Source organism: Manacus vitellinus, unplaced genomic scaffold, assembly GCF_001715985.3.
Source record: "Manacus vitellinus isolate BGI_N305 unplaced genomic scaffold, ASM171598v3 scaffold_3_pilon, whole genome shotgun sequence".
In the NCBI taxonomy this organism is placed as follows: Eukaryota; Metazoa; Chordata; class Aves; order Passeriformes; family Pipridae; genus Manacus; species Manacus vitellinus.
Window position 1 is genome coordinate 32,470,899 of NW_021940535.1, and position 15,312 is coordinate 32,486,210.

The 15,312-nt window shown below is 37.3% G+C and overlaps 1 protein-coding gene across 3 annotated transcripts in view; it reads right to left on the minus strand.

Moving 5' to 3' along the window:
- ANKIB1 (ankyrin repeat and IBR domain containing 1) overlaps window positions 1-1,089 on the minus strand; it is a 54,273-nt gene extending 53,184 nt beyond the window's left edge. For all 3 annotated transcript variants that reach the window (XM_018075610.2, XM_018075611.1, XM_018075609.1), the window contains exon 1: window positions 994-1,089. The gene's annotated coding sequence lies outside the window, so the exon portion shown is untranslated. The remainder of the gene's footprint in view (window positions 1-993) is intronic.
- Window positions 1,090-15,312: the final 14,223 nt, after the last annotated feature.

Genomic DNA, 15,312 nt, shown 5'->3' on the forward strand with positions numbered 1-15,312 from the left:
AACACCAAGAAAAGCACAAAAGCTTCTTCCATCATTTGAAATTAGAAGGTAACATCACCAATTGCCATGTATTTATATATATATATTACTGGAAATTAGCACATGTATAACTTGCATCAGCTGCAGAACATGCTGCCTCTTGTCCAAAACTGGAGCATTAAACAAACGTAAGTAGGGATGAGAGAGAGCATTGAGAGTATAAGGAGATAAGATGGTGCCCTCAGGCAATCTGAGAGAAATTGGGGATGGGGTGGTACTGTTGAGATGTTGAAGATGAGATCCGAATGGGTTTAGGCAGGGAGAAATGAGGGTCTGTGTGGGGTGAACTAAAAAGCTCAAGTTATTGCTGTGCAGAAAAGGCAAAATTGTACATTTCATTGATTCTTCTATACATCTGTTCCAATCCGCTTAGATGCAGAGGAGAATCAGGTTCTAAAACATTCCCATAAGCGAGATTAAGGCACAAATGAGTCCAGATGCTGGATCCCAAAACAATAGTTCAACTTTATTTTGTAACACAAAGGAGCAAAGAGAAAGAAGGAAGACAGAAAAGTAGGAAAAGCTAAGGGTAACTGTTAAAAGCACAGGACAGGAGTTACCAGGACCATGAAGTGCTGCTGGCTTGGAAGCAGGTAGATCTCTGCAGGGCTTCTTCCCAGGTCGTCTTGTATCCTCAGAGGAAAGAGCCGAAGCAGTAGAGTAACAGTGTGGCAGCCCCTCCTGCAGCAGTCCTCAAACAGCCCCCCACAGTCCCCGGGCACAGCCCTAAATACCCTCACCATGGTAGCCCCCTGATGCCCACTGGCCAGTTCACCAGTATCCAAGAAAAGGTCGCCTGGTACCAACATGGGCCCCGAGTGTCCATTGGCTGGTTCCCCAGCCTCCAAACAAGATCTGCCTGGCATACCTTATTTGGGTGGGTAACTCCTTCCCGCATTTTTTGATTGTAACAACTTTTTATCTTTTTTTGCCAGTCTGCCTGCTTTTACTGACTTGTTAGGTGCCTCCTGGAGCTTTTCCAAGTAGCTTGGTTTCCGCAGCAGCCTAGCTGTGGCATCAAGGCTTTTTAACTCCATGCTCGAGATAATGGCGAAGCAGACTCCATCTTGTAATCAGCAAACTACAACACCAAATTAACTTTGTTTCATTTTGATGGAGTATGGATATATTAGAACATCATACCATCTTTAACGACTAATAATATAAAAGTTGTAGGCACATTGCTTGAAGTATTATGTACATTATCATAACATCTGGGAATTTTAAGAATATGCAGACTGTACTGTGTAAGTCACTGAACAAAGTAGTGGTATCTGCTTTCATTAAAATGTTTACAGCCTATGAGCCCAATAAAGGGCTATATATGACACAGACATGATATAGTGAGGTAAATGAAATAAAAAGAGTAAAAAACTTGTTTCTGTAAAAGGACCAGACTCCAAATGAAATGAATCTCAAGCCAAAGAAAAGGGAGAATTTTAAGGATTTTGAGACAAAGCTATGATGTGGCTTTGAATAAACACAAGTAAACTTGACACAAAACCTAGAATCAACACAGAGGTAATGAAAATTTAGCAAATGGCTAATGTAAATATAACCATCACATTATCAAAATAAAATGAAAGATGATAGAATGGGGATAGTTAATGAAAGCCCTTCAGGTGATGGTAAACAGCTTATATTTGATGTGATAGCAAGAAACCTATCTCTGGAAAAATGCAAGGAGAGAAGTGACAGGGTCAAAACTAACCCAGAAAGCAATTCCGTACTTAAACCACATGATACAATAAACTACACTAATGCCTGCCACCTTCACACAGTATCCACAAGGTCTTTCATCTTTTAACACTACAACAGGCATTAGCCTTTTATGCTTCGGAAATTTGGTGGGCCACACTGTAGTATTTTTTCTATTCTGAATTGCAATCAAACATGCCAGCAGAAACACAGAAAGACAGGGGAGAAGCTGTCTCTGTACTCTGGCTCTAACAGTGAGCTCCCAGAGTGTTTAGAAGTCCAGAAGAAACAAAGATGTGACAGCTGCTGCCTCTCTCAAGCTGCTGTGGCTCATGAGTGTCCTTCTGTAAAATATTCAAGATCTGCCCATTTGCAGTCTTCAGTTAATCTTTGAGCAAACAGACCCACTGCATCTGCCACCAAAGAAGTCTCTAGTTCAAGTGAAGGAGAAAAAGGACGAAGTATCAGCTGATGCAACAAAACTATGGATCTGAAAATGGCTGAAAGGGGCCCGGTCTGGCACCTCTTCGTGTAGCTTTTTTTTCCATGAAGAGCTTCCAATCCATTACATGTTCTCAGAGGACAGTAACACTAACAAGGCCAATGCTGGAACCAGGCATTCAGAGAAGGGAAACTTGGTTCACTCTTTCAGCCTCTCATTTCACATTTTTGAAGGTGAAGAGCATGTAACTCATGTATTTCTTCCCGAAGGGGGAGAAACAGGTGGCAGGGAAGTGGTCTGGAAGCTGTCAGCCAGTCAGTCTCAGGGACCTGGAGAGTTCCTGGGGGCTGAACACAGGTGTTGCTAAAGCAGTTTCAGCAGCTCCCAGGCTTGCAGGGGTAGTGTGCCATGCCAGTGTCACTGGTCTTGCTTTGCTGTTTGTGTAAACACAGGATTAAAAATCCTTAGGCTATTTTTTAATGTGGTGTATCACAAAACACTACAGTGGAACAAAAATGACCACACAAACATGACAATTTTCAAGTATTTTATCTAAATAAAATGAGACTTGAATAGAATTTCATAGGACAAAGAGAAGACCATTTGTTTGGTTGGCAGACCTATTCACCAAATCTTCAAGCTCTGTGCCAATAGAAAGGCTACATCATAGCCTTCAGCATAACCGCATAACATTTATCATAACCACAAATATAATTACATTTTACACCAAAGATTATAGGAAAAACTAAATGCAAGTTTGCAAAATATACCCCAAGTTATTTCAGAATTCCAAATGTCAACCATCCAATTCAAAATGAGAAAATGTATTTACTACTCTATTGCCAAACAGAAGTTCCAGCCTAACAAAAAACAGAATACTGGTTTCATAACCCACCTTGAAGTCTAAGGAAAGATTCTTATAAACTCCATCAAGGCTATCACATTTCTCTGCTTTGGCAGTGAAAATTAATTTATATGGGCTTATTAGCACTGCTAAAAGCAACACTTTGATATCACAGCTTTATAAAAATTTAACAAAGAGACAGCCACTCTCATAGGAGCTTGAAGACTGAGCACGAGATGAAGAGTGGATAAAGAAAGACATGGGTAGAGCAAGGTAACAACGAGATTCTGAGAGCAGTTGCACCAGCTGCTCAATTACTATTGATTTTTCCATGGGCATCATCGCAGAAGTGAGTTTGAAGAAGGACAAGTGCAATGACTTAATAGCATTTTAGAAGGAGTTTCTCCTTTGAAATGCTGCCACGGTGCTTGCTAGAAATTTGTAATGAAGGATAAAATATTGTACAAGGGGGATCAGGTAAGTACTTTTGAAACACCATACTTCTAACATGCATTTAGAAACCATATATTGAACACACAAGTTCTTCATGAGATAGCACACCTCTCTCAATTTACATTTAAATTGCTTTAATACTGAAGCAGAATTTCTCACTGAATGTAGGACTAGCACGTGTTCATACAGCAGCTGTTCTAAATCCTGGGGAATGAAAAAAGGAAAGGAGACAGACTGCATGACATCACGCTGCTTAGAAAATCTATCAAAATCAGTAAAAAAATACTCAGGTTTAACCAAGAGAAGAAGATGCTATATATGTCTTGCATCAAAAAAAGTACTATCTACATAATGCGCAAAGGTCAGGATTGCATCTAATAATCATTTGTAACCATTTTTTTACATGTAGCACCGTGTAATTCCACAGTTTAACCCTAAAAAGTTTGAACACAATTTGCAGCTTAACCTTAAAAACTACTTCTTAAGTAGTTTGTCATGTAAACTATAAAAACATTGTAGTGGAACTGCTAAATGAGCCAAGCTCAAAGAAGTAAGACTTTACATAGCTCCTCATACTTTAATTTTAATACTATTAAAATAAAATATACTATTGACTAAAGTTAGTGTACATTACATGGCTTCTAAATGTTTCAAAAGACAAGTGATAACGAATTGCTTACACAAAAAGAATAAAGAAAGGAGATATCAAAACTACTTGTTTTTCAAAAGCACCTGGCTTTTGTAAAAGGATGAAATACTGTAATGCATTCCTAAAAGCATCTTCTGCTTCAGGTACAGTTAGCTCAAAAGGTAGCTATTTTATTTGCTTTGGATACTGCAGTTGAACAGCTCATTTTTAAAAGCTGAGTTTCTAAAATATTTACTGTCTACATTATAAATCATAATTTATTGCAGAAGGGAACCATGAACAACTTCGTGGTTTAGGAGAAAGCCTAATCACTTGGTATGCTTAGGATGAGTCTCATGTTGGGATGCTGGTAATTTTAATCCTCACTACTGAATAACACAAATGAAGAAAGTCAAAAATTATGTTCAAGAACTCTCAGAATACCAGGTTGTCTCCCAGAAACAGCAGAAAAAGCCCTGTTAGTGCTTCTCTTCCTCATTTACTCCTTCCCCTCTACATAAAGCAAAAAAAAAAATGCTCACTTTAGCAGGAGGACAAAATTAAGAATTAGGCATTCAAATGTGCATGCCTGCTTTATGCATGGCTGGCACAGATGCCTACAATTAAGATTCAGCAGAAAAGGTTAGGCTAAATCTAATTTTTATGTGTTTACAGTAAAGATTTAAGATTTGCCAAATTTTAATTAATGGGCAAAAATAGTTCTCTCTGGATACTTGTATCTGGAAGAACTTTTCTGAAAAGCTTTAAGTAACAAATACACTTGCAAAGCTTGGGAATTGCTTATGGGAACGTGGTGGTGGAGGGTTTTGTTTGGTTTTGCTGTCTGGTTTTTTTTGTCACACACTAAAATATTCTAAGGTTTGTGCCAAAAGTTCTAAAGTTCATCAACAGGAAATAATGAAAGTGTCTCTGCCACTTTAAACATTTGTGAACGGGGTTCAAAATTATCAAATTCTGTTACATTTTACAAGTCAAAGTACAGAACAAAAAAATAATTGCTATGCCAACATCTCACTCTTCATACAATGATCATCAATATAACATTCTCTGTGCTTTAAATACCAAGGTTGAAAAGTGGCAGTAATGTTGAGAGTTGACTTGAATAAAACATAGTGTGGGGTAGTGAGAGAATTAATTATTTCCTCATTTATATGCTTGTGGGATAGATAGTCTAGCAACTTACATTACAATCTTTTTATGCTGGCATATGTAGCCACAAATTGAAGGCTTAAAGTTATTGCTCAATTTAGTAATTTGAGACTTTGGCTTACTGACTCAGGCATAAAGACTTTCATCCAGCTAGAGTATTTTCTTTCAGACACACTGCTTTCACAATTCCAATTTGTGGAGAAAAAAAGGATTTTAAGAATGGCTTTGGTTTTCTTTGCACTGATACACTTACGGGAATGCAACTGGGGCAGTTGCAGCATAGACTAGAAAGAGTTTAAGAAAAAATTCTGCATAGATGGAGCTAAAGTAATTGCTACATTAATTTTAATTGTGTTGTTTACAGTACTCGCATTCATCATCTAAACGAAATGTGGTAAATCCACTGTGGGGTAGGTAACTACACATAGCAGGAGAGATGAGATACTGTGCAGCCAAATCAAAGGTACGCTGTGATAGCTGGACAAAGATTGCATCCCTGCAGATAGTCGGGGGAAAAAAATCGAGCAGCACAAGTTAAAAAGAGCATCTGTTGAGGTGTATTTTTTTTTTTTTTTAATCTTTAGGGAGCAGCCATTTAGTAAGATGCAACAAAACAGTTATCGTTCTCTAATTACGTCCTGGAATATCCTTTAGTCTCAACTGTAATTGCAGATCATTTCAAATTCATTCCTAGGCCCAAGTTCTTTAGGAAATACCCTTAAAGTTCTGTCAAGTCCAGACAACACTTTGGAGTTGTTCCCAATGCAACCATCTGTCAGGGCCTTAATAATCTGATTTCATTTTCTATAGCTTAGTCAGTGATATAAGAGAGTCACAGAATATATTGAGTTGGAAGGGACCCACAAGGATCATCAAAGTCCAATTCCCAGCCCTGCACAGGACAACCCCAAGAACGTGCCTGAGAGTGTTGTCCAAATGCTTCTTGAACTCTGTCAGGCCGTGAACACTTGGTGCTGTGAACACTTCCCTGGGGAGACCTGTTGTGGTGCCCAACCACTCTCCAGTACAGCATTTTGACAGCTTAATGGTATTTTAAGGCTTCAGTCATAAAATACAGCAGAACTTTTATAGTGCTAGCTCTTCAATCCACAGGTTAAGTGGATTACTCAAATCTAAAACATAAAATATCTGCACCCAGTCTACTGACACTACCACCTTAAGACCTCCTCTATCTAGATCAGAAGGTTAAGAAGAACAAAAAGAAATGTTTGACATTTTATTAGATTAAATCAAGCTACAGACTGACATGCTTGATAGTTCCGGCATTTTAATCCCAAGCACACTGTTTGGTTTATCATAAAAGCTCACTATAGACTGTTCCACTGATTAAAGTCACGGTACACTTTTGATACAGTGCATAAAACATTGTCAGTTTAATAAATATCTATAAAAGTGACTTCTGTATCACGGGCCAGTGCTGACAACACTTTTTCATCAAGCAGAAGTGAACAAGTGTCACCCAGCGCCCATATAAAGAAGTACCAGCAGCTGATGACACCTCAGGACACTTGGCATCAGTGATAAGCTAAAGAGTATGAAAAAAGAGACTGGTAACATTCTTAACCAGTGCAATGCCTCTCATGTTGGCAGCACCTGAACACACTTCAGGCAGCGTAGTGCTTCTCCAGTTTCTCCTTACCCTCATACACACATCATGCCCAGTGTGTCAGCTGGGATGGGAGCCTCTCTGCCAAAAACATTCAAGCACACTTTGCTTGACTGTGAGATAAGTGACAACCCAGCTCAGTTCAGTTAAAGACAAGAGTGTGTCCCCTCCAAGATCAGATTCAATAGACCAAAAAACCACAGTGAAGCCACAACCAAGGCAACGGTTCAGAGAGTAACAGACAGATGGGACACACAGACTGACACTGTATGGAGCAGAAAATCTAAAGAAATTCACATGTTCCTATCACATTGATCTGCTTAGAAAAAGGGAGGGTAAAGACAACCAGTACTGGTACAGAGCACAGCTAGAACATGAAAGCAGGAATGAAGACGGTAACATAAAGAGATGCAGAAAACCCTATGGGGAACTTGACTGACCAATCTAAACAGGTTGCAATGTGCCTTGACCCTGGCCTTGACTGAGTCCAGAATGTATTTTCCAAGTATATTTGCTCAGCTTAGCACAATTTTAAAAGCCATGTTAAGTTTCAGGTAAATAAGTTTGAAACTGCACTACAGCCTAAAGACAACCCTCTGGAGAGCCTCTGGTAGAATCTGGTCAGTCAAAAGCTTTAATGTCAACTTCACTTTCAGTGGTGTTAAACTGATAAAATTGAAAACAAAACTTATTGTCTGCCCAGGCATATTCACAGAAAGCAAAAATAAAGAGGATGGCAACACAGGGCTGCTCATGAGCACACTCCTCCATAGCACAATCTGAAAATACTTTATGTATTTAGAAACCTTAGTATCTTTCTGAAGCAGAAGTCTCTTCGTTTGAGGAAGTTTTTTCATGTGAAAGAGTATCAGTTGGTAGGGTCATGCTCTTTCTGGAGCTTGTAAATATGCAAAAGGGCTACAAGTAAGATCTTAAAATGAAAGGATAGGTAGCACACAAGGTCAGACACCTGCAATCAGACTGTACAGAGTAAGCATCATCCCACCACTTTCTAAAAGCATACAGCTGCATTTGGAAATAATGAATATCTGAAGTCAGTGCCTTTCAACACAAAACTAATGGTTTCATAATTGACGATGTATTTTAAATAAAGTAAAAAGGTGAGCAAACAAAATCTAGATTTTTCAATGTCCAGTCTCCCAAAATATCATGCTGTATTTCAGATTGTCAGAGGAAAGCAACAATCCCAGTATCCTACCACTGACTCCTGGCTCATAACTACACTATTGAGAGGACAGTGCTCTATCTGTAGACCACTGATACAAGTTGCATGTTCTCAATAAAGTAAGCAACACTTACTGTAATTTCTCTATTATTATCCAAATAACCAAAAGCACTGAAAAGAATATCATGCAACATTTCAAGGAATATGCAATTTTTTCAGAGTTCTCTAGTTTCACTTAAGCAAGCTACACTTTTAAGAGTGATATGAGTAAATCTCTACTTGGAGCATTGTATTTATTTCATAAATATCTATAGGATGAAACTTTGTAAAATATACTCTGCTTACATTAAAGGAGTATCTGTTTCCATGCTTTCAAGTGGGAGGTGAAGAAAGCACATTCAGCTGTCAGAGACAGATGATGAACATTGTTCACAGACGTACCGGACTGGAAACAAAGACGCACATACTTTTATTGTTTCCTGGAAGCATTCTTATGAGCTCGTTTTGTTCTGCGTAAAGCTAAAAGACAATGTGACCCCGCTGATCTTTCAAAGAGATCTTGATTTTTTTCAGATGAATGAACAAATCAATTTCCTTTTAACAAAGAGGTAATTTAACCAGTTAGCACTCCTTCAAAGCAACACATTCAATTTAAGGTCTAAACACAGAATCCAGGAGATCATTGTGTGTCTAAAATGAGATGGATTCCCACAGAAAAATATGTTTTCTACATGATATTTCACAAGCATTTAATAACATTTCTGAGAGACAACTTCAGGAATTATTTAACTCTTTTTAGTCCAAGAGGTATGCAACCTCCTTGTCATGGTGCCGAGTTCCCAGAATCTCAGGAGTCATCATTGCTAACTAAGAATGAGCCATTCAGGTAACTGCCGTGACAAGGACCATCACTTGCACCTTATGTAGAGAAGAAAATTACCAGAACTGCAACTGCTGCACTTCTGATAAAATGTTTAATATGTCCCTTGGCAAAATTCTGACTTTGGCAGGGAAATGGCAAAAGATATATTGGATCTAATCTAACATTAATTTAAACAAACACATAACTTGAAGAACTATTTTAAACTTTTGCCAGAACACCTCTGTTGAAATATTTGGCTGGTTTTCCCACTGCACACAAACAGTTTAATCATTTACATAAAGGCTATGGATAACAAAATTTGATTATAGTATGTCACATACAGTTTGTATTCATGAAGAATATTCTTGACACTAGTGTAATTAAAATGAAACACAATGATTTTTGGCTTCAAGATAAATATCAAGCCAAAGAAAACAGAGAGAGAGAACAAAGCTATCAAAAAAATCCAAAGCAACCTGAGGTTGAATCACAGAAAGGTTTGGGTTAGAAGGAACCTTTAAAGATCATAATGTCCAACACTTCTATCATAGGCAGGGACATCTTTTAGTAGACTAGGCTGCTCAAAGTCCTGTCCAACTTGACCTTGAACACTTCCAATGGTGGGGCATCCACAACTTCTTTGGAGAATCTGTTCCAGTGCCTCACCACCCTCATCATAAAATATTTCTTCCTTATGTCCAATCCACACCTACCTTCTTTCCATTTAAAACCAACATCTCTTGCCTTGTCAAAACTGGTCTTGGTAAAAGCCTCTCTCTTTCTGAAAAAAATCCCCTTTAAATACTGAAATGCTGAAACAAGGTCTCCCCAGAACCTTCTCTGCTCTGGGCTGAACAACTTCAGCTCTCTTGGCCTTTCCTCATAGGAGAGGTGTTCCAGCTCTCTCACCATTTTTGTGGCCCTCCTCTGGACTCACTCTAACAGGTCCGTGCCTTTCTTGTGCTGGGGGCCCCAGAGCAGACACTAATACAATACAAATGACTGCTGTTCTTTGTGGAATACTATTACTGGCCTTTCCTATGTAAGGCAAGAAACGGTATAAGGAGAAATGCAAACTACCAGAGTCCCTTATTTTTCCAAAATCTGACCTGTTTGGCATCAAAATTGCATGAAACTGAACATTATACAGGCTTAATAATAGAAAAGTTTTCAAGAACCAGTCTGAAAAAAAATTGTTTTACTCAAGTAATAAAATCTTTATTACTTTAATTGACAAGTTTGTCAACTATTTATGTGAAACTTTAACCAGAAGTAACTGTACAGACACTGGGATCATAAGAGAGCTAATGGTGCCTGATGGTTAGTGGAGCTGTCTCTGTGATCACATCCAGGGGTCAGGATGAAGCCAGACAGAGAAGACAGTAACAGCAGTTATGCCATTTCTCCTATGCTCTCACTACTCCTGCTGGCAACCAGATAAGGTAGTGGAAAAAGAGCAGCAAGCCTGGTTGGATTGCCAGGAGCAAGAAAAATGTAGAAAACAAAGGGAAACTGTCTGCAGTAGGCAGTGGGTGGAAAGTGAAAAAGAAAGGAGAAAGGACACTTCAAAACTTTCATCATCCATGGGCCGTTGTCATGCAAGCCAAATAAGGTAAAACTAGTAGGTGTTTATTTTAACTAAAGGGCATATTAATGAAGGGCCTACACAAGTAGGTGAATTGTGATTGTCCTGAACAAACATTCCTTATTCTGGCACTTGTTATTTCTAGGAAATGGCTCAGACTATAAGTTTCTTATAATGACTTTTCTTCTGCTGAAACTTCTTCAGTTAGTTTGTACCTATGCTACTTGCCAATATGATGCTCCAGTCAGGACAAGAAAGCTTCCTTCAGAAACAAAGAGAAACATAAACTAATGATTAATATTACTACCCTTCCTAACAGCCAAGCTTAAGAAAAATATATGTTAAAATGTGCTTTAAAATTCGTATTTACATTAAAAATGTAACTCACAAATAAATAAAGCAGACTTTCTATGATAGAAATAAAAGAATTTTTTTAATTTCACTTTTTCTCTGTTCTTTTCACAGCTAATACTGCTGAGAAGTTTGGGAGCATAAACCGGGGAGTTTTTCTGCTCACTCTGGCCTGGCATACACTTCAGCTCACACACCCAAAGAATATCAGTGAACATACACCTTTTTTTTCTTTAATTGTTCTTTTAAAAGTCTTGTTACATGTGTCTGTTACAGTCTTTCTTAAATAGTAAAACTTTGATATAAACCCCATTCTTTATATTCTGAACTACAACATTCAGGTCACCAGATTCTTAAATCTTGTGTCTGCTGGAACATTTCACTATCACATCCACTGTTTCTTATTATGCCTGAAAACAAAAAACTCCCTGTTCATGCAGAAATGTGCCATAACAATAAAAGAGCATCTGTGCTTCAACAAATCCAATGGCATTTGTACTGATCAAGGCCAACCAGTTTGCAGTAGGTTTTCATCTTAAATAATTGCAATATCATTGTAGAAAACCAGGAATGATTTTGTTTTATTGGTTTAGAACAGAGGCTATATCATATGTTATAAAACCATCCTATATAATCGAATTATTAATCCTTCAAAGTATTTTAAAAATTTTCTTTTTTAACAGCAATTTTCATTAAACAAAAAGACATTTCTTTGGACATTATCTTACAGTTGTGCTAAAAGCTAAGGGAAGGCAGACCAGAAGGCTGGTCAAAGGTATCTGGGGCAAGATACAATCTCAGCTAAATTTGATGATCCAAAACTATTATGTCAAAGACATGTTTGACCTAGGTAAATGGTTACTTGAGATGGCAAAAGGTAAAGATGCAGACCAGCAGTTTCTGGATGAAACTAATGCCTAGATTGGTGAAACAGTCAATGATTTTTCGTAGATGAGAGCAAGTTACAGAGTACCAAGAAATGAAGGACCCTTGATGACAGTAAGGGCTCCTATCCTTGTGCTTAACAAGATTGAAATTTAATTAATAAGAAAGGATCGGGATGGTGCTGAACTTCTGGAAAAATCTCAGATATCCTTTCCTGGGAAATTCTGTGGATGTAACACCAGAATGAGTTTAGAAGATATTGAGGAGCTTCAGGAGTTGCATTTACCTTCTTCTGCATGCTACAGAGAGACTGTTTTCCTAGATGGCAACCTCAAAAATTGATAGAGTTCATTACCTTTCCTGATAGCACTCAGAACTATTTATTACAGAAAGAGCTGTAAAAAGCTTAATTAGACAATTAATAATCTGCTAAGGGAAGAAATTTTTTTAGTCCATCAATTAAGTGGTTGACCTTGTCCTGAAGTCAGAATTCTTCATCATTGATATTTACTCATGAGCCTTCTTATTCCTTGCATCCACAGTGTTCAATACTCAAAAAATTATAATAGATTCTTGGAGCCAATGTGTACCTGAGATAATAGGTTCAATTGATATGTAATTTGAAAATCTGAAAAATTACCTGGCTTCTACAGCAGACTATGAAAGTAAAAACTTTAACCTTTTGTAGCTACATTACTAAACTAGAAAAAGAAGAATTGCAAAAGTACGAAGCAAGACTTTAAAAAACTACAAAAAGAAAACTCACACCTTTTTTTTTTCCAGCTCTGTAGATTTGGAAGGGTTATAGCATAAATTAAAAATTATGGTAGGTCTGACAAAGAGTGGTAAGAGTCCTTTGCTGGTTTAGAAGTTATTTCAGACTGACTTGTAAAAAAAAGTGTCAATCCTCAAAAATAAATGTGAATTTTGCTTAGGAATAAATATCCATAATTCTAAATGGGAGAAAAATAGAAAAACTAGTTTATTCCTACTTTGAAGGATTTCTATCCCTAACACCAATTCTACTTCAAGACATAAGCTAAGGTAAGTTGAAGATGATTTTCATTATATATACTCAAATGTTATTAATGGAAACTAGATAACTTTTTCAATTCTAATAATCTTATTTACTACTTCTACTGTTTATATTTCAATTTTATTGATTAATACAGTTCATTGTGTACTTTCACAAAACAGCTTCATATCTGGTTTCATTAGTTCTTTTAAGTTTGTTGTTACCAATACATGCATTTTTTTTCTGATTTTGTTTCTAAATATTGTAAACATAATAATGGCCATACTGGATCAGATACTTCTCATCTAATTCCTTGTCCAGAGAGTTGTCAGCAGAGCATAACAGTGAAAAGTACAAAAACTGGGCAAGCAGGAACAGATACTTTTACACAATATCCTCCCAGTCTTCAGCAATTTACCACTTGATGAATTCTTGAGCCAGACATGTTAGTTTTATATTAATAACCTCTAATGCATTTTTCTTCCACCAAGTTGTTCAAAACCTCCCCAAATCTGTGGAAAATTTTAACAGCCACAGCATACTGAAATTTCACAGCTTAACTATTCGTTGTGAAGAAATATCTGTTTTTAACCTGCAACTTGTTAAATTTCATTTCCACCGTCTACAAGAACTGAGAGGTAGGCAGCAAAACCTTTTCATATTTATTCTCTCCATTCCACTTGTGACTTTAGAGACTTCTACATATCACCTTTTACAGGTGATCCCCCTTCTGTCATACCAATCTTTTGCTCTTTTACAGATTGATTAAACCTAATTCTGAAGAAATTGATTCTGTGCAACTTTTAGGATCTTTTTGCTTTTTCTGATTTATTTCCAACGCCACCTTTTTGAGTAAGGAGACATGGAGCTATGTATAACATGCAAAATGCACAGATTCACATTGTGGAGCCATGGCCTCTATTTCAACACCTCATTTACTTTTTGGACTCATACTAATGAGTAAACAGATTTTCTTCACAGTTTTTATTATAACCTCAAGATCTTGTTCTTGAATTGTAATAATATAAATTTAGGACCCTTTTTCCCCCCCAAACCCCATGAATCTTTCACCTTTAGCTATACTGAGCTTTGTATCCTATTTGCCATTGTGTCTCATAAAATTCCTTTCAAGTGGACACTGTTTATAGTATCGTCTAGAGACTATCACCTCACTACTTACCATTGTTTCCAGATTATTTATCCTCACATTAAACAGCAGAGGTCCTAGCACTGATCTATGTGGGACTCTATCAATAACCTTCAACCACTGCAAAAACTCTTTATTTCTATCCATTTCCTATTTTTTAACCAGCAAGTTCTGCATGCAATAGACCTTCCCTCTTTCCCAAAGCTGTTTGGATTCTTTAAGACTTCTAAGCAAGGGATTGTGTGATATGCCATTTGAAAATTCAAGCAGACTATAAGAAATGCATTTTCCCTGACAACTTCTTCAAAAGATTTCAGTAAGTTTGCAAGATCAGATTTCTCCTTATGATGTTACATTGACTGATCCTCAGGACATAACATTTATTGATGTGTCTGCTACTTATTACATTTCTACTAATATTCCAGAAACAAGCATCTGGCTTATGTATCTGCTGTTTAATAAGCCTGTCTTGGAATCTTTTAAAAATTGCATCACCTTAACCCACCTCCAGTAATCTAACGCAAAGTTAGTTCTTAAGGGAGAAGTTAAATATGACAAAATGCAGGGGGGGATTGCACAGTTTTAATTATCAAAGAGTACTGAAGAAAATCATATTTGCACTGAGAAAAATAACCTGAAACAGAATCTCCACAGCTTTTCCACAAGATTCAACACAGATCTCAGTTCTGAGATTAGACCCTGGCTCTCATCATCACTAAGTACATCTCACTTCGGCAAATGATACTTGATAAAGGGATGGTGTCTATGCTAATCTCCTTTTACCTTGCTTGATTCAGCCAGAATGCAGGAAACCTGTAGAGCACATCTAGAATATTTTTACATTAAGATTTACATTACGGTGACATTCTGTCTTTTAAGAATGTTTAATTAATTTAGAATTCCTTTCCCATTTTCTCATGAAAGATCTCTTTCTCTGAGAGATGCTGAATTAATTAGCAACAAAAGACTGTAGCCAGATGCTACAAGAGAGAGGAAAGCATAAGCAGTCTTGTGAGGTTGTTTCTCCTACTCTGATAATGTTCATGGTATCACATATTCAGACCTTGCTTCTCCTTATTTGTCTCTACTTTGTAGCAACAACAAATAAAAGGAAACTTTCCAAAAAAATTGCCCCTCTTCTCCCAATTTCCCTATTCCCATGTTCTCCTGTAGTCTGTAAACTTCGTCACCCTCTTTACTGTTCTTCACATTTCCTGGGGAAGAACAAGGAGACACCTCCTCACAAAAACCCCTTGAATAGCTAAAGAATATCTGAAAAATTTCACTTGTCTTTTCAATCTGAAGAAAATTTCTCCATCCGGAAACAGATTTAAGCATTCAATACTATTTATACAGTCAGTATACCAGTCAGGAAATACT